The following is a 19412-nucleotide window of genomic DNA, read 5'->3' as shown; positions in this document are numbered from 1 at the left end:
CTTCTTGCAAGGTTTCTGTTCGCACTCTGTGCCCTGAAAACAAGGATAGTTCAGATAAGGTTGGGATCAGCTTCTGAGTTCTCCGTTGCATTTCCAAACCAAACTATTTGATGCTTGCCAACTCTAGTCAGAGTTTGGCATCACATGATGGAAATACTGGTGATAAGAAAGAGGCATCTTCCAGAGTGTCCCTCATGGCTTTGCCCAATCAGCATTAGAAGAACAGTGTCATATCATCATCAGAAGAGTGTTCTGAGGCAGTATCATGATATTCATCTCTGGGTTATCAAGACACTATGTACCTACCTACAGGTGCTTTCTTTGTTTGGAGACGCTTATCGAAGGGGAATTGTCTTCAGACTTGCTCTTTATCTATGATTTGAAATGAGATGTGGTTCAGACAAACTACCAGCCCCCTACTTGCCTATGACAATACATAAATGCTTTGCAAAATTCACTATTCTAGAGTGAGAGTGAGGCTGTTGGAGTGTCTATTGCTAAGGCTACAATTTAGTCATGGAAGTCATGGAATTCCTGACTTCATTCGCGACTTCATCTTCCAGTGGTCAGGAGCTACAGAGTCTCCGCTGCCCACAGGGGCATGGAGCTGCGGGGTATCCCCACTGCCTCTGGCAGCCCCTGGACCTCCAAGCCACCGCAGGCTGTGGGGTACCCCAACATCCCAGTCATCGCTGCCAGCAGGCGAAGCCCCAGAGCTCCCATCTGCGGGGGAGGGGCACGGAGCTGCCGGTGGCAGGGGAACACTCAAGGCCCTGGCTGCTGCAGGCCGCAGCGAACTCCCTTCTGCCAGGAGCTGCCGGTGGTGGGGGAAAACCCCAAACTTGCAGGCGGCAGTGGCGGGGGAACCCCTGAGCTCCCAACCACCAGGGGCAGCGGGGGAACCTCCAGGGTCCCGGCTGCTGGGGGCCCCCAGTTGCTGCAAGCGGCTCCTAGCACCTGCGCAGCTGCCCCACTTCAGGCTGTTGTGGGACCCACAGATCCCCATTTTGTCAGAGATATTTTTAGTAAAAATCACGGACAGGTCATGGCTTCCGTGATTTTTTATTTTTTCCCCATGACCTGTCTGTGACTTTTATTAAAAATATCCGTGACAATATCTTAGCCTTAGCTATTACTAGTAGCGCTACCTCAGTTACCAAGCCCTAGTGAAAACTGACCTCTTGTATTCCTTTTCAGGCATACTAAGACATGAAGCATTTCAGAAACGAGGCTGGTGTGTGGAAAGGAGCTAAGTGAAAAAAGATGTAAGATGCAATATCCAGACCCTTAGAAAAGACTGAACAAACTCCATCCCTCACTTCTCATCTTAAACTGTTGTGCTCTTGGCTCCTTCCATATGAAAATCCTGTGTACGTGTAAGTAATTATTATTTTCCTTCACTTTTTGCTGTAACAAAGTATTGAACCACATGGATGCCTTCTGGCATCTCAAACGATGATGATTTTATGAAACAAAGAGATTTTAAGAAATTTTAAGAGTGAGATTTTAAGAAACAAAGAGAGAGATTTTACATGTCTCAGAGAAACATGTTGCAAAAGCCCTTAAACATAATACCGAGAGACTTCGAAAGAATCCCCACTGAGTGAGACTAGGCAAGTCCAGCTCAGAGAGAAGGGTGGGAAAGGATCGAATTTCAGCTTTAACTTTGGATTGTCTTGCTATTGTGTGTTTCACTTGGATCTTTAATTTTATATATATACACACACGTACATACACCAGTGGGAATGAAGGGACCAAATACCCTATCAACAGATCCAGTCAAATGCAAATGAGTTCTGCATTTTTTTAATATCTATGTGTGCACACTGTAATACAGCTTGGGTGGAATTTTCAAGAGCACCTAAGTAGCTTTTCAACATTCCACTCCCAATTATGTTTAGGATAGTATGACTCCTCAATACGTATTTAAAAACATACGATTTGTTTCCCCAGATCAGGCTAGTGGTCCATTTAGTCTTGTCTCCCACACATTGCACTTAGCTTATTGTTTAATTATGAATACCAAGAGTTGAAAGTGAGATTGTGTTTATTTGGCTGCTTCTCTGATCTCTATTTTTTTAATAATTGGAAGATGGGATAATCAGCTACAACATATGTAATTCAAAATAATTACTATTATTTTAAGAGGCTAAAATAGCATCTGTAATGGGGACATGAATGACAAATTCATCCCTGCTGTAACATCACTGAGGTCAATAGACTGACACCAGGGATTAAGATAACCCAATACAAGGAACTAGATAACGCAGATTAAGTTGTACCAGACAATGGAATCCACCATTTCTCAGGCTTCTGGGTAACTATTGACCAAACTTTGTAAGTAAAGATGGGTTCAGACTCAAGCTGTCTGGAAAATGTGATAAAATTTTTAATACAAAAATGACTCAACATTTTCCTGATGACATTTTTGATGGGGAAAAAATAATTTTTCTACCTGCTCTAGCCTAATTCCTAGAGCTTATTTCTGAAAGTTATGGCCAGATTCCCATCTGATGAAGTGATTGGAGCTATGGCAATTTACACCACCTTTATAATCCCCATTTGTCAGATGTAAAAACAGAGGTAGAGAAGTGAAGTGACTTGCCAAAGGCTACAGAAGAAGTAATTGTCAGAGCCAGGATTAGAATTCAGAAATTCTGGTCCTTTTCCTGACAGAGTACTAGCGTGCCACTCTCCCATTCAGGGATAGTACTAATGCTCTTTTCCTAGGTGTTTTTACTGGGGCAGGGTGATCCAAACTGATGAAGATGCATTGACTATAAGGCACCTGAGAGCTTCACCTAATGAGCATATGGACTGTGGATTCTACAGATCTCATTATGCAATTCTGAGGTAAGATACCACACCAGTCAGATTAAAGAGAACCTTGCATTGGTGAACACAGGTCAACAGGTATTAAAAATAAGGGCTATAATAGTTTGGATTGTGAAGTAAAGTGAAGACGTTCACTGACTGACCTGGGTTTAATTGCATATGTACTGCTTGCTAAATGGCTGACGTCCAGCCTTGATTACTCTGCCTGGCACACTCGCAACACAAAGCTGTACTACATAAGCAGTGGGTAAGATTCTGATTTAATTTACAGTATTGCGGCCCCCAATCATTCAAAAATTGCAAGTCAGAACCTCCCTCCCCCAAAAATTTGACTGGCTTAAAATCCAGGAGACTTTTTGAAAATAATAAATTTGGGGGTCTTTTTTATTTCCCTTCTAGTGTTATTTCCCTTTATGGTTCATGTTTTCAAGCTTTTCTTTGCAACGAGGAGAGCTAGAAATTTACTTTATCTTTTAAATACAAGTTGAGATTTTCACATAATTACATGGGTCCAGGTGCTGGGGCTCGGAGAAAACACCTAGAATCATGAAACTTCTAATAAAATCATGAGACTTGGCAACATTGCAATTACACCAGTATTAAATCCACAGTAACTTCACTGAAAGCAGTGGCATTTTTTGAGACTTGCACCGGGGTAACTGAGATCACGATTTGGCTCAGACTATGTGAATAACCAGCCTTATGCTGGTTACGGAGGATGTCAGGATGCTTGTTAACCCCTAACAGGTACAGCTAAGGGTACAGGATGATTGCTGTAAGCACAAAATACAATGGCTGCCCTGGGCCATGTTGTAAAATTTACAGCAACTTTTAACCCAAGAGCCGCACAGTTTTAGGAAATAACATCAGCAACCACTGTTATAACCAGATAGGGCCAAACTGAGCCCTGACATAAATGCATGTCATTCAGGTAGTGCTGAATTTGGCCGATGGTGTAATTCAAACAATGAGTTGCACAACCAGCAGCTTGGATTTGTCTGAGAATCTCTTCACCTAATGTGATACACATGTGATGATGGTAAAAAAGAGTTCTCCTTCTTTCCCTTGTTACTCAACCAAAACCATTTTTTTTTAAAAAATGCGCGGCCAAAGCTATTATCTTCTCCATCCGCTTATTATAGTAAAACTCTAGCGGAAAAGAGCAGGATACAAAATATTTAACTTTGCTCTCCTTACAAAACAAAGAGAGGAAAATTGCATTAAAAATAATTAAAAACAAACAAACAAACAAAACCCTTTTGCTTGCTAGCAGTTTTTCCTGCTAAGATATACACACAAACCAGATTTCTCTGTTTCAGGAATTCCTTCCAATAACCGCACAGCCTCTGAACTCATCACAGATGTAGCAGATCAGCAAACATTTAAGGATGAGGCTAATAATGAAAGTGGTACCCAAAAGCACTGCTCAAGGGTCTTGCCAGCATTTCCATTGTGAAGTCTGTTTTCAGGTTGGCTCACTTAGCTCAGCGGTAGAAATGACCAAGATCTGATATATGGCACAGAGTGATTGAGAGGGGTTTTTTAATTGGAAATTAATCAACTTTGACTTATTTTTATTTAATTATTTTAGCAAAAGTAATATGTTGCAGTTCTATTGCCATGTCCTTCTGGAGAACTCAAAGTTTCCAATACGTTCATTAAATAAGCTTCACAACATCCCTGTGAGAATATTGAAGTAGTATTATTATCCCCATACTATTTTAAAGATGCAGAACCCAAGGCACAGGTGACACAGAAAGCCATTACCTAAGACTGGATCAGTATCCAGATCTTAAGACTCAAAGTCTTGAAATTTAATCATTAGACTGTGGTCTCTCATGCAGAGCCTCAGACATTGAGGTCTTCTACTCATCCACATAGCAGGTACAACAGCACTTCAGGCTTTCCACAAGGCCCCAGCAATTTGCTCAGATTTTGATCGCAAGGATCACCTATAGCAGGGATCAGCAACTTTTGGCACACAGCCCACCAGGGTAAGCCCTGGTGGGTCTGGCTGCTTTGTTTTCCTGCCACATCCGCAGGTTCGGCCGATCACAGAAAACAGCCTGCTTTCTGCTCCTGGGCTAAGCTTCTCCCAGCTCACACAAGGAACATGGCCTTTTGTAAAGCAGCTGCCCCGAGCGCTTGCCCTCATGGAGTCTGAGTCTACCGACAGTAAACCTATTGAGAATACCTAAAACTATCACACCCAATTTCAGCAACTTATGGCTTTGGAGTGCTAATTGGGCATCGGCCTACCAACAATGACCCAGACACAACTCACTCATCCTCACCCCCCAATAGATCTCTTAAAGAGATATTTCCCTAATAGGCACGTGGGTTATACTTACATACAAAGGTATTCAATAGATGAAGTTCCAATGTAATAAGATGTGGCAGGAATTAACTCATAATGTCAATCTATTATTAATATTATTATTAATGTATATGGCTTGGGATGTGAGAAAGCCTTTTTTTAAAAAAAGAATTTTGGGCAGTAAACTAATAGGGTTTTAAAAATATATCATTCCTGGGGAGCTGAGATACCAATACCAGGAGAATCCTTTCAATGCCAATGACTTGGGGCAAAGGACCGAGGTTTCTTTTACCTCCAGACCCATTCACACATACGCTGCAGTCATAGAATAAAGGAGGATTAATAGATTACAAATTGTCATAATGAGTCATAAATCCATGATGAGAGCATGATTTTTAGTGTCTAACAGAGTTATGAATTTAAGTTTCTAGGCTCATCTTTTGAAAGTGTTGCACACGTTTCTTTTGAGGATGAGGACTGAGAGGTAAGATATGGAGCAATCATTCTGTGAACAGTGTTCAGCCACAGGTGATAAGGTGTTTTTGTCTTTTATCATTTTTCTGGGTGAGTTCATTCAAGAGCATAGTGATTATTTGCTTTCACCCTCATAGTTGCTGCTGGGGCATTTGATGCACTGGATGAGGAACAACACTTATTGGGATAGGCAGGTGTAGGATCCTGGATCTTGAAAGGTGAGCTGGAGCCTATTACTTGACACGTGTAAACCCCATATACTTAACAATCTGTCCCACCTGATATTTTGCTGTTACACTGAGGTTACCTTTTCCAGACTTGAATAAGAGCTCTGAGAAGCTTGAAAGCTTGTCTCTTCCACCAACAGAAGTTGGTCCAATAAAAGATATTACCTCATCCACCTTGTTTCTCTCAATAGAAATACTATATCAAAACATAGATGTCTATAGGGAATATGAACCTGATCCTCATCTTTCGTAGATCAGTGTCTCCACTGAAGTCAATGGACCTCTGACAATTTATTTTAGGTGAGGATCTGGCACTGTCTGTTAACCTATCTGTGGTGGGAGTTAAGATTGTGCATTTGAGTGTGGTCAACAGGAATCTGAAATACACACTGTGGCTGGTTATGTATTAGAAGCACAGGGACTTTATTCTGGAAGTGAGGAGTCAGTGGGTGCACAGTTAAGAAGCGTGGTATTTAATGATAAAGCATTTGCTTTAGCTGACAAATTCCTTGATTTGTAGTGATGGTGTTGATGGGATGTGTACTTGAGAAGCAATAATAATAAGCACATAAAGCTTTTGTTTTAAGTTGTAGTTACAGGTAGTACTTATAAGCTTTTCTCCCATGTCCTTTCATGCAGCCCTCTGATTATTTTTGTTCTTCTTCTTTGAGTTCCTTCCAATTTGTTAATATCTTTCTAGTAATGAGGTGCCAGCTGTGAACTCACCAGTTCTATATAAAGCAAGATTGGCTTTGCAGAAAGAGATGGGTGATGCTTATCATTACAGGATAGCTTGAGGTTATGCTAACCTAGGATATTTTACCTCATTAAAAATTGACCTTAATTTTTCAAGATTTAAAGCCAGCCTGGTGTGAAACTTCCTTTATTGAACAGAGTTTGTATCATGCACATTTGAAAAGGTCCTTTAACTTGTCATTCAAATATAATGGGGTCTTGCTCATCCTGATTGTTATTGCTGTATTTTTCTTTATTGATTTTATAGGCTGTAGCTCAGGATTATAGATCATAGATGGCAGTTGGTGGAGCCAAGCCTGATACTTTCCATGTGTTAGTTTCTGCTGCACAGTTCTTTCTTTGTTTCCCAAATCCATTCAGCATGTCAGTTATATCCCCAATACTGTTTCAGAAACTCTGTTCCATTGTCTCCCCCATCAGCTTACTACAAGGAGCAGACATTTCTTTGGAGTGTGTTTGTGAAGATTGTGCTATGGTAAATAAAACTTCTGTGTGCTTCTATGAAAAAGATCAGTGCTCAAAGACTCATTTTAGGTATTACTATAACCGCTCTGTGAAGAATTTGTTGGCGAATAATTCAAAGAGGATCAATGTGGAAAGCATCAGTGGTTTATATAAACACTCAAATTCCCACCTGATAGGAATGTTCAGCCAAACACTTCATTCTGAATTAAGGGTGCAATGGAATGCCTCCTTATAAACGGGTTGTACCTGGGTCGTTGTGGAAAGAGGATATAGAGGAGAAGAGATGAGGGAAGCATATGGAGGATCGTAGATTCTTTGTGTAAGTAATTAAAGTTACTTCTCCCAGAAGAATGAAGTCCATCTAGTCCCTGTAAGGCTTCCTTACAACACACTCTAATGCACCCATTTTCCACTCTAGACTTGAGTCAGCCTATCTCCCTCTGCCTATGCTCAATTCTCCTGCCTCCTCCTGTTCCCTGCCAGAATATCTACATATGGGCTTTTGGTAGAACTTGCCACTCCCTGTTGGTTACTGGCCTCATGGTCAAGTGGGAGAAACAGGAAATTATGTCACATCAGAATTGCTATCCTGGGGATCAGCTAGGTTGTCCAGCCAAAGAAACCTTCTACATTGGGACGTAGCAAGTTTCCTAAAGGTCAAGACTTTGCAGACCTCCAGCTGCCACTAATGACTGATGGAGGCATACTGATAAATACTTGGTGAACACATATTACAGCTAATGGCGCCATGCCATAGAGGTGTGTTTCCCACAAGTGTCATTAATATAAGATATTGAATTAATAGGCCCCATTATAGACTAGAGATTATGCCTGATAGGGTAGAGCCCTGAATTGTGTATGATATGAGGGTGCAGCAGATTTCCTCCTGGGACTTTTACAGAATGGATATTGGGCAGGCAGCTCCATCACACTTTAAATGAGTACACCATGGTCTCCTCACTCTCCCAGGCCACATCTGCTGGTTGGTGTGGAAGGCAGAGTGGGTCATGGCTATACCCCCATCCTGCCATCTTTGAAAAGCTGCTCCAGTCACTATTGTAGCACAGTAGCTGCTCTGCTCCTCGGTCACATTGGGGACAACTCCTTTACATGATGCAAGTATATGGGAAGGCTCTTTGGCAACTCTCCCAGCTTGTGCACCTGTGCAAAGCAAGTCATGAGCTGGATCTCTGCCATTCTTCAGGAAAGCCTGGAATGGACATCAACCAAATTAAACTAAGCAAACCCATCAGAGACAGGTTCACTTCCAGATAAAAAACATAGCACTATATTCCTCAAGGAGATGCTGTTAACACATCAGCATTAGCATCAATTAGGGTCCTAACTTGTAGGAAGCTTCAGAGTTACCATCTTATGTCCAAAGTTCATAGTGCCAGAGAACAAAATGAAAATTGCAAAAATATTTCCCTTACAAATAATATTCAAAGTACAAAGTTTTATCTTTAAAAATCCCAAGTATTTTTAAAATGAACTACCTGTACTGTATATTTTTTTGCAGAAATCACTTTGTTGTCTGCTATGGGATCTTGCTAAAATAGCTAATGTTATTATTAACACTCTTACATTTACCATTGCAGGTCTCCAGAATTTTTCCCTTCAGTCTCTTGAATTCAGGTGAATGTCCTATATAAGTGCTTTTGTGTTACTGTTATACATACTGCATAATAAAATCTAACTAATTTATTCCATTAATAGTAAAGCACATGTGTCTTGAACAGTCTTGAGACTGTTGTGAATGTGGGATGCCTACAAAAACTTACCTTTGCATGTCGTCTTTCATCCTGAAATATCACTGAGCCCTTTACAAGCAGCACATTGGTACTACTCATCTACAACTGAAGGGCAACTCTTGGGTGGAAACTGATAACATGTCTGTGCTAGAAATATTACACTGAACTCTTTAAGAAGGAAGGTGATTTGGATGGAGTTAGGCCAACAAAGAATTTGGCCCACAATCATTATCTAGCTATCAACTCTTGAATTAGAATTCATTGGATGGGACTGATGTTCATTGAAGCACTGTAACACACTAATTATGAGGAAGGTTAGTTTTTTTTTTAAGGAGCGTGGAGGAAAAATTCAGTGGACCCAAGTAGGCCTAAACTTCCCAAGTAGGCCTAAAACTTTGGACAAGCTAACTGTGTATATGAAGCATAAGAAGAGAGTGTGGAAAATTCCATTAAGAGGCGATTGCAAACAGCACAGCTTAAGAAATGTAACCATAACCGCTAGAAGTTAGAAAAAAAACATTAACCGCAAAGAAAACACCTGTCAATAGCAGGAAAAGCTTGTTTTTGCTAAACTCCAAATAAGGCAAAGCTACTGTTGAAACTTGTACTATATGCCAAATAAGGACAATGCTATTAAAGGAAGTGGATTTAACAAATTGTGGTTTTCAGCAATATAAGCTCCTGTATTTTCTGTATACGCCAGAGCGGCTTTGGCTGACTCTCCCTGTATGTGCATGCTTGAATAAATGGACGTCAGGCTTTGTTCTGATCCAAACACAACGCGTGGTTAATTTTTCCACGACAGGAGGATGTCAACAAATGATGGTGATACTAAAGTTTAGAAAGGGACATTTTGATAAAATAAGGTTAGTCAAAAAGGCCCTCCCCTCAAGTCCAAAATAAAGGCACTATTAAGTCAGATCTGATGTTTAATATATTTATTAACTATATGGAGAGGAGGACTCAGATAGCAAAATGTGCAGATGGCAAAGTTACTTAGCTTAATCCAGTCCAGAGAAGACTGGAACTTTGGGAGGACCTAACCAAGCTAGGTGAATGCGCAACATGTTGGCAGGCAGATGAAACTCAATCATGATAAATGCAATGGAATGTGTATGAAAGGATAGCATCTGAACTACTCATATACTCTACAAGTTTCTAAATTAACTACATCAACCTAGCAATGGGACTTTGGTATCACTGTGGACAGCTCAATTAAAACTTCTGTTTCATGAATATCTATGGTCAAAAAAGCAAAGAAGACGTAGGCTGCATAAGGAATGGAAGAAAAAATATGGAAAATATTATCGTGACTTCATGTTAATTATCAGCACAGCACCCTCTAGAATATTGTGTACAGTACTGATCACCCTATCTGAAAAAGGATATTGCAGAATTAGAGGGATTGAGAAAAGGGCAGTAAGAATGATTGGGGGCATGGAAAAACTCTTGTGTAACAAAAGATTTAAAAGATTGGGATTGTTTACCTTACAAAGGAGATGAATAAGAGAGGATATAAAGAAAAGCATGTAAAATAATGAATGGTACAGAGAAGGTAGATTGGGAATTCTGTTCTTCCTGTGTCAGAACACAAGAATTGAAAGGTGGCAAATTCAAAACCAGTAAAAATATATTTTTTTCACTTTATGTGTAATTAGGCTGTGGAGCTCATTGCCATAGGATGTGAAATACTTTGCAAGATTCAAAGAAGGATTGGGTGATTATGTATAATAAGAATATCCAGAGTTATAATAGTTAATGCTAAAAGAAGATAATGCTATTTTCCTATGATTAATTAGGAAATTCTGATGAAAATATCTGCCCAAGGAAGATTGCAATTGACACATGCAGCAAGCAGTTCCAATTTTTATACAAAATGTTGCTGATCTATCATGGCTTTTTTTTAATGTTCCCCAGGAACATGAGAATTAACATTTCAGATCAAACATAGCATAGTTCAGTGGACAGGGCACTCGCTTAGGAGTCAGGAGCTTGGGTTCTTTCTAGGCTGTTCCACTGATTAGCTGTGTGACCTTGGGAAAGTCATTTCATCTCATCTCTTTCCCTTCCTACCCTTTGCCTGTCTTGTCTATTTAGACCACAGATTCTTGGGGAAAGGAAGTGCCTCTTATTAGGTGTTTGGTATAGTGCCTAGAACAGTGTGACACCAATCTCACTCTAGGTGCTAGTGCAGGGATCTGCAACCTTTGGCACGCGGCCCGTCAGGGTAAGCCCCCTGGCGGTCTGGGACGGTTTGTTTACCTGCAGCGTCCACAGTTTCAGCCAATTCCAGCTCCCACTGGACGCGGTTCGCCATTCCAGGCCAATAGGGGCTTCAGGAAGCAGTGGCCAGTACACTCCTTGGCCCGTGCTGCTTCCACAGCCCTCATTGGCCTGGAGCAGCAAACCATGGCCAGTTGGAGCTGCGATCGGCTGATCCTGCAGACGCTGCAGGTAAACAAACCATCCCGGCCCGCGTGCTGAAGGTTGCTGATCCCTGTGCTAGTGTAATGTGACCTCCATAATACAGCTCGACATGTGATCAGTACTGGATCTGAGAAGAAAATTAATCAGTTTGCACCCTAAAGCAGGAGTCTGTGATTGCCCTTTTTTGTGAGGAGACAGGGAAATGGAAGCACAATAAGAAGACAGTGGGCTGCAGCTCCACTATATCGGATAAAAAAAGGAGGTCTACCTATCAAGACCTGACGTGCATACTTGCAGTGCACACCCAATCCAGTCTATTACAATCATTCTTACTCAGTTTTCGAGTAAGCACTGACTGGTTAAGGCTGCTACCTTGGCTTCCTGTTCACTTCCAAGTGCAATTGAAGGTGCTGATATTGATCTCAAAAGCCCAACGTGATTTAGGTCCTATTCCTATCTACTTGTGAGGCTGTCCTCATTCCACAGATGCTGTCCTGGCAATTGAAGAAAACTGATGGATTCTCTTACTAGAGGTTGCCTGATTTGAGTATCTGGTGGCTCTTAGCAGGAAGTTTTCAGTGGAAGTTTGACATAGGAATCTGCTTTCCCCTTTTCCATTATATAGGTAGCTGGGTGGTCCAGTAGGTTTATCTTCTAGTTTGTTATATAGGGAATCTCTTATGCTTAATCTGTGCTACATTACATTTGGCTGGGTCTATTACCAGGATGGAAACAGTGATAGTATGATTACCATCAAATGCCCCACTATGCAAGTTATTCACCCCTGGATGCTGGTTGCAGCTGCCTCTGGGGCTGAATCTACTTCTGTAAACCTTTTGCAGTTTATTTTCCTCCTCCTGGTGGATAGGTCAATTCTGTCAATTTCACTATCACTTCCACACACCTATAACCAAACTCCGTGAATTCTCTGTTTGACATTTAAAGGCCTCCAACATGGGCTGGGGGCAACTCCTCACACAAGATGTAGTAAAAGCTCATGGCCTGCATCTACAATGAAAAATATAAAAGGGGAGGTTATGGAATACAAGATTTTAAGTCTTATTAACCAGCGAATACATAAGGGATCTTGCAGTTGTATCCAGGAAATTAAAACCATGATATTTGTCCTTAGGTAGCTCATTTGCAGTAAAAATGTCAAGGAGATTTTTCCACTACAAGAAAACACATTAACTCTGTCACTCTGTGTGTGTGTGTGTGTGTGTGTGTGTGCACACGCGCATGTAAGATCACATCCAACTGCAGAGTATAAACTATAAGGACGTCAAAAGATTTACAGTCTATGTGAACTTTCTAAAAAGGCATTTTTAATTGTGAAATGTTCTAAAAGGCACACACAAAAAGAAATATTTCAAACTAAACAGTGCTGAGGCAAGAGAATGAAACAAACCTCCATTTAAAATGAAGACCTGATGTGGGAATTTTCTTAATCACAGGAAAACAAAGAGATGCAAAGTCACCAAGCTGAGACAAACTGAGGAGCCTTATGCCAATACAATAAAAGTTGCTTTATCTGGCATGTTGGGAGAATGGGGGGTGCCGGTAAGTGAAAAATGGCAGTTAACTAAGAGGGAGGGAGTTTGGGTGCAGGAGGGGTTGCAGAGCTGGGGGTTGGAGCGCAGAAGGGGGTGTGGAATGTGGACTCTGAGACCTGCGGTGACCTGTCCTGGCTGCTCCTAGGTGGAGGCACAGCAGGATGTACTTCATGCTGTCTCCACCTGCAGGTGCTGCCCCCACAGCTCCCATTGGCTGTGGTTCCCAGCCAATTGGAGCTGCTGCTCAGCGGTCATGAGGGGCAGGGGGGAGCAGCTTGCAGAGCCGCCTGCTGTGCCTCTACCTAGGAGCAGCCGGAGCCCAGGACAGGTCACCGCTTGCGGGGAGCTGCCCAAAGTGAGTGGCCCCTGGATCCGGCATCCTGCACCCGCTCCTGTGCCCCGCATCCCCTCCCTCACCCAAACTCCCTCCCAGAGTCCACACTCCACATCCCCTCCCACACCCCACACTCTGCTGGCCCCGCACCAACTGGACTATAAACTGGCATTTCAATGAAGATCAGAGCTTTCCGGTTGGTGAAGTGCCAGATACAACAGCTTTTACTGTACATTTCCTCAAACAGTTCCTTGTAGATCAATGGGCTTTTAAAGAGTGTTACCTATTGCTCAAAGAACTACTCAAGCCTCATGGAAATCTTTGTGTTGTTGGAGGGAAGGTACTAAATTAGAAACAAGATTGCTTGTGTATTTTCTGTATTTCTCTGCCTCTGTTTTTTATTACAAAGAAATTTGTGAGACAAGGTGGGGGAGGTAATATCTTTTATTAGACTAACTTCTGTTGATGAGAGAGACAAGCTTTCAAACTACACAGAGCTCTTCTTCAGATCTGGGAAAGGTTCTCTGTGTATCCCAGCTAAATATAAGATCAAACAGTTTAGCATAAGTAGTTAGCAAATATTCTAAGGTACCACTCAAGGCAAAGTGGTGACTTTTAAAAAGGAAAATAGTAAAAGCAAATTCTCTGATGTGCGCTTTAATAACTGTCCATCATGAATAGTATTAGAGCTCTGAACATTCAACAATGCAGACTGATCTGCTACCGTTTGAGCTCTAGGACTAATGATATTATCTGGTAGCAGAAGAATGCATCCCAGAATAGAGAATGGGCCACTTGGTGTCACATGCTGGATCCAGTGAGTGGGCAGGAGAAGCCCAGCCCAGCACACCACAGCCCGGCTTTCTCATCCCCTGGGGTCCCATGACAGGGTCTCTTTTTACTGTATTTGTTCACGATTTAGTACAATAGGGTCCTGGTCATGACTTGGGCTCCTAGGTGCAATGATGATAATGATAATAATATTAATAATTTTCCAGGGCTTTACTAATGTATCTCCTTTATTTTCTGAAATCCAGAAATGAAGGACTCATAATATATTTTCTCTTCATTTTATTTTTTGTCACTGGAGCTGTTATGGCGAAACAAAAGGGTGCCGTGTACATATTAGCTGTTTTAATCTTCTGCACTGATTTAACGGCAAGACTCGAAAATGACAGACTATGAGAGGGAAAAAAGATTTTCTGAGGATACCAACAGTGCTGTAGGTTTCAAGTCTTTCCAGTCCCTTTAGCTTGTGTATGAGGAGTAGAGGAAGAATATTAATCTCCTTCAAGTCTCAGGTATTGAAAAGGAAGAGAGAGTGTGCCAAGGAGATAATGCATCTGCTTCAGACACTCACAAGAGTTGTCACTTTAAATCAAAATAAATTCTAAGCCCAGTGTTAAACTCAAGCATTTTGGACAGTATTTAGCTGAGCTACCGATGTCCAGAAGGTGGCAAGTAGCTTTACCAAAGGCCAAATGAATGGGACTAAATCAACTCCCACCCATATACAACGAATACAGGTTTCAGAGTAGCAGTGATGTTAGTCTGTATCCGCAAAAACAAAAGGAGTACTTGAGGCACCTTAGAGACTAACAAATTTATTTGAGCATAAGTTTTCGTGAGCTATAGCTCACTTCATCGGATACATGCAGTGGAAAATACAGTCGGGAGATTTTATATACACAGAGAACATGAAACAATGGGTGTTACTGTACACACTGTAACGAGAGTGATCAGGTAAGGTGAGCTATTGCCAACAGGAGAGAAAAAAAGAAACCTTTTGTAGTGATAATCAAGGTGGGCCATTTCCAGCAGTTGACAAGAACGTGTGAGGAACAGTGGGGGGGGGGGGGAGGAAATAAACACGGGGAAATAGTTTTACTTTGTGTAATGACACATCCACTCCCAGGCTTTATTCAAGCCTAATTTAATGGTGTCCAGTTTGTAAATTAATTCCAATTCAGCAGTCTCTCCTTGGAGTCTGTTTTTGAAGTTTTTTTGTTGAAGAATTGCGACTTTTAGGTCTGTAATCGAGTGACCAGAGAGATTTAAGTGTTCTCCAACTGGTTTTTGAATGTTATAATTCTTGATGTCTGATTTGTGTCCATTTATTCTTTTATGTAGAGACTGTCCGGTTTGGCCAATGTAGATGGCAGAGGGGCATTGCTGACACATGATGGCATATATCACATTGGTAGATGTGCAGGTGAACGAGCCTCTGATAGTGTGGCTGATGTGATTAGGCCCTATGATGGTGTCCCCTGAATAGATATGTGGTCACAGCTGGCAATGGGCTTTGTTGCAAGGATAGGTTCCTGGGTTAGTGGTTCTGTTGTGTGGTGTGTGGTTGCTGGTCAGTATTTGCTTCAGGTTTGGGGGCTGTCTGTAAGCAAGGACTGGCCTGTCTCCCAAGATCTGTGAGAGTGATGGGTCATCCTTCAGGATAGGTTGTAGATCCTTTCTGGGGACGAGAGCTGAGGAAGCATTGTTCTAAGTCGGCCATAAAAATGTTGGCATACTGTGGGGCCATGCGGGTACCCATAGCAGTGCTGCTGATTTGAAGGTATACATTGTCCCCAAATGTGAAATAGTTATGGGTGACAAAGTCACAAAGTTCAGCCACCAGGTTTGCCGTGACATTATCGGGGATACGGTTCCTGATGGCTTGTAGTCCACCTTTGTTTGGAATGTTGGTGGAGAGGGCTTAAAAGGTAAAAAAATCCATTACAATCTACATACCACACAGACTACGCTGACAGATTGTGCCACACGCTCTCAAAGAAACTGCGGAATCACCTGATCAACATCCTCTACAGCAAACAGGGAAAGACTAAGAATGAGCTCTTAAAACTGGATACTCTCATAAAAAAACAACCTTCCACACAAACTCCCTCATGGCTGGACTTTACAAAAACTAGACAAGCCATTTACAACACACACTTTGCTTCTCTCTAAAAGAAAAAGGACACTAAACTATCTAAACTACTACATGCCACAAGGGGCCACAACAGTGGTTCCCTTAACCCACCCAGCAATATTGTTAATCTATCCAGCTATACTCTAGTCCAGCAGAAGAATCTGTCCTATTTCGGGGCCTCTCCTTCTGCCCCTCCACCCCCACGAACATGATACAGTTCTGTGGTGACCTAGAATCCTATTTTCGACATCTCCGACTCAAGGAATATTTCCAACACACCTCTGAACAGCATACTAACCCACAGAGACTTTCCTACCAACACTAAAAAAAGGATTCTGGGTGGACTCCTCCTGAAGGTCGAAACAACAGACTGGACTTCTACATAGAGTGCTTCCGCCGACACGCATAGGCTGAAATTGTGGTAAAGCAGCATCACTTGCCCCATGACCTCAGCCGTGCAGAACACAATGCCATCCACAGCCTCAGAAACAACTCTGACATCATAATAAAAAAGGCTGATAAAGGAGGTGCTGTCGTCATCATGAATAGGTCGGAATATGAACAAGAGGCTGCTAGGCAGCTCTCCAACACCACTTTCTACAAGCCATTACCCTCTGATCCCACTGAGGGTTACCAAAAGAAACTACACCATCTGCTCAAGAAACAACCTGAAAAAGCACAAGAACAAATCCGCACAGACACTCCCCTGGAACCCTGACCTGGGGCACTCTATCTGCTACCCAAGATCCATCAACCTGGAAATCCTGGGTGCCCCATCATCTCGGGCATTGGCACACTGACAGCAGGATTGTCTGGCTATGTAGACACCCTCCTCAGGCCCTACACTACCAGCACTCCTAGCTATCTTCGAGACACCACTGACTTCCTGAGCAAACTACAATCCATCGGTGATCTTCCTGGAAACACCATCCTAACCACTATGGATGTAGAAGCCCTCTGGAAGTACCTCTGGGTACTCTTCTGGCTCTGTCAATCTGTTTCTTCACTTCAGCAGGTGGGTATTGTAGTTGTAAGAATGCTTGATAGAGATCTTGTAGGTGTTTATCTCTGTCTGAGGGGTTGGAGCAAATGTGGTTGTAACGTAGAGCTTGGCTATAGACAATGGATCGTGTGGTGTGGATGAAAGCTGGAGGCATGCAGGTAAGTATAGAGGTCAGTAGGTTTCTGGTATAGGGTGGTGTTTGTGTGACGGTCGCTCATTAGCACTGTAGTGTCCAGGAAGTGGATCTCTTGTGTGGACTGGTCCAGGCTGAGGTTGATGGTGGGATGGAAATTGTTGAAATCATGGTGGAATTCCTCAAGAGCTTCTTTTCCATGGGTCCAGATGATGAAGATGTCATCAATGTAGCGCAAGTAGAATAGGGGCACTGTATTTTCCACCGCATGCATCCGATGAAGTGAGCTGTAGCTCACAAAAGCTTATGCTCAAATAAATTTGTTAGTCTCTAAGATGCCACAAGTACTCCTGTTCTTTTTACAAAGAATACAATAAGGCAGATGGGCACAAACAGCAAGACTATCCAACAGGTATTTCCACCTACCCTTATTGTTTGACATGTACCCTTTTTCATCAATGACCACAGTTTCTAGTACCTTCCCCTTTCTTTCTGTTCTTCCTCAATAATGAATCAGAAACAAACTAAAAGACTAACCTTAATAGCAGAGTTTAAAAAAAACTAACACTGTATTGATTTTGCAAATCATAGCATCATAGAATCATAGGATTGGTAGGGACCTCAAAGGTCTTCTAGTCCAGTCCCCTGCACTCAAGGCAGGACATAAAATAAAAGCAGCATGTTTGCTATGCAGCTTTTTAATGGGCTCAGACAGACCCCATTTCAGTAAGGTACTTAAGGATAAGAATAGTCTCATTAGATTTTTTTTTTTTGTTTTTCATTTCAAACCAGTGTGTCTTTAAAAGTCAGTTTAATTTGATCTGGGACTGTGGTATTAACCATAGTTGTGTGGTTATTTCAGGACATCAACACAGGACAGAATTAACGTTTTCTGGATGCTCTAATTATATATTTCTACACTTTAACAGGTTTAGATTTCTTTTAAATTGAACCTAAATTTAGGATGACCAGATAGCAAGTGTGAAAAATTAGGATGAGGTGAGAGGTAATAGGCACCTTGTGATAGGGTGTCTGACCCCCACTGGCTCTGATAGGGTTAAAACCCAGCTTGGAGGGTTGCAAGGAAACAGGGTGGTGGCTGCAGCCAAGTAGGGCAGCAGCAAGATCAGCCATTCAGGGTCCAGCTGGCCCATATAAAACAGAGCTGCAGGCCAGAGCAAGGGAGTCTGCTGCAGGAAGCTCCAGGGAGGGGACCAGCTTCCTGGAGGGCTGCAGAGACTACCACTGTGAACAGGGCTGTTAGGGCTTTCAGGCCCGAGGGCCTGGAAAGAGGGTGAAGGAGACAGAGGCAGGAGCCGAAGGTGCTGGAGCTGTGGCGAAATGGCCCAGGGAATAGAGACAGACTGGTAGAGAAAGAAAGGAGGGGCAGTGGGAAGCTGTTGTTTACAGGCTCCATGGGCTGGGACGTAGAGTAGTGGGCGGGCCTGGGTTCCCCCACACTCATTGCTGAAGAAGCGGCCAGGCTATGGACTACCAAGCTGCTGTGAGGAGCAGCTAGACTGTTGCAGAAGGAGTCCCCCAGATTGTGACATGGCTGGAGGGCTGTGCCACGAAACAGAGGCAGTGAGACTGGAACTGCAGTGGGTCTGCAGGAAGAGATAAGGATGGGAGAGCCACCACCACCGGAAGGCACACCCACGGACCAGAGCTAATTCCCAAAATGGCCAGAAGAGGGCGCCAGTGTGCTGAGCGACCCCATGACACACCTGCCAATGCTCCGAATATAGGGACTGTCCCAATAAAATTGGGACTTCCGGTCAGCCTACCACAACTAAGGATTTCTCTGGTTTATAAATCAGTTTTCGGGATAAGTATATCATCTCTGTAATGCATTTTGCCATAAATTAGTGTCACATACTTTCAGCCTTCACTTCAGTTTAATGTAGTGTTTGGAATATACATCTACACAACCCTTTGTGGATGGCAGTGCAACAACATGAAATTTGAAAAATAGTTATTCAGGTAAGTCTGCTTTGGTGACTGTGGTAATCTGAAGGATGTCCTAACCTCTTTGTCAGTTCCACACACTGAAAAAGATAATCAATTTCTGATCTCCATTTCTCAAGTTTTCTGCTTATAGAAAGTTCTGCCCTCATGCACTTCACTGAAGTTCCCATGGCAACTGCATCTCTTCTGTTTGTGTCTGGTTAGGTTTTTGATCTGATGCAGTAACAGCTGGCGGTCATCCTGCAG

Source organism: Natator depressus, chromosome 6 (assembly GCF_965152275.1).
Source record: "Natator depressus isolate rNatDep1 chromosome 6, rNatDep2.hap1, whole genome shotgun sequence".
NCBI lineage: Eukaryota > Metazoa > Chordata > Testudines > Cheloniidae > Natator > Natator depressus.
This window is presented reverse-complemented; position numbering follows the sequence as displayed.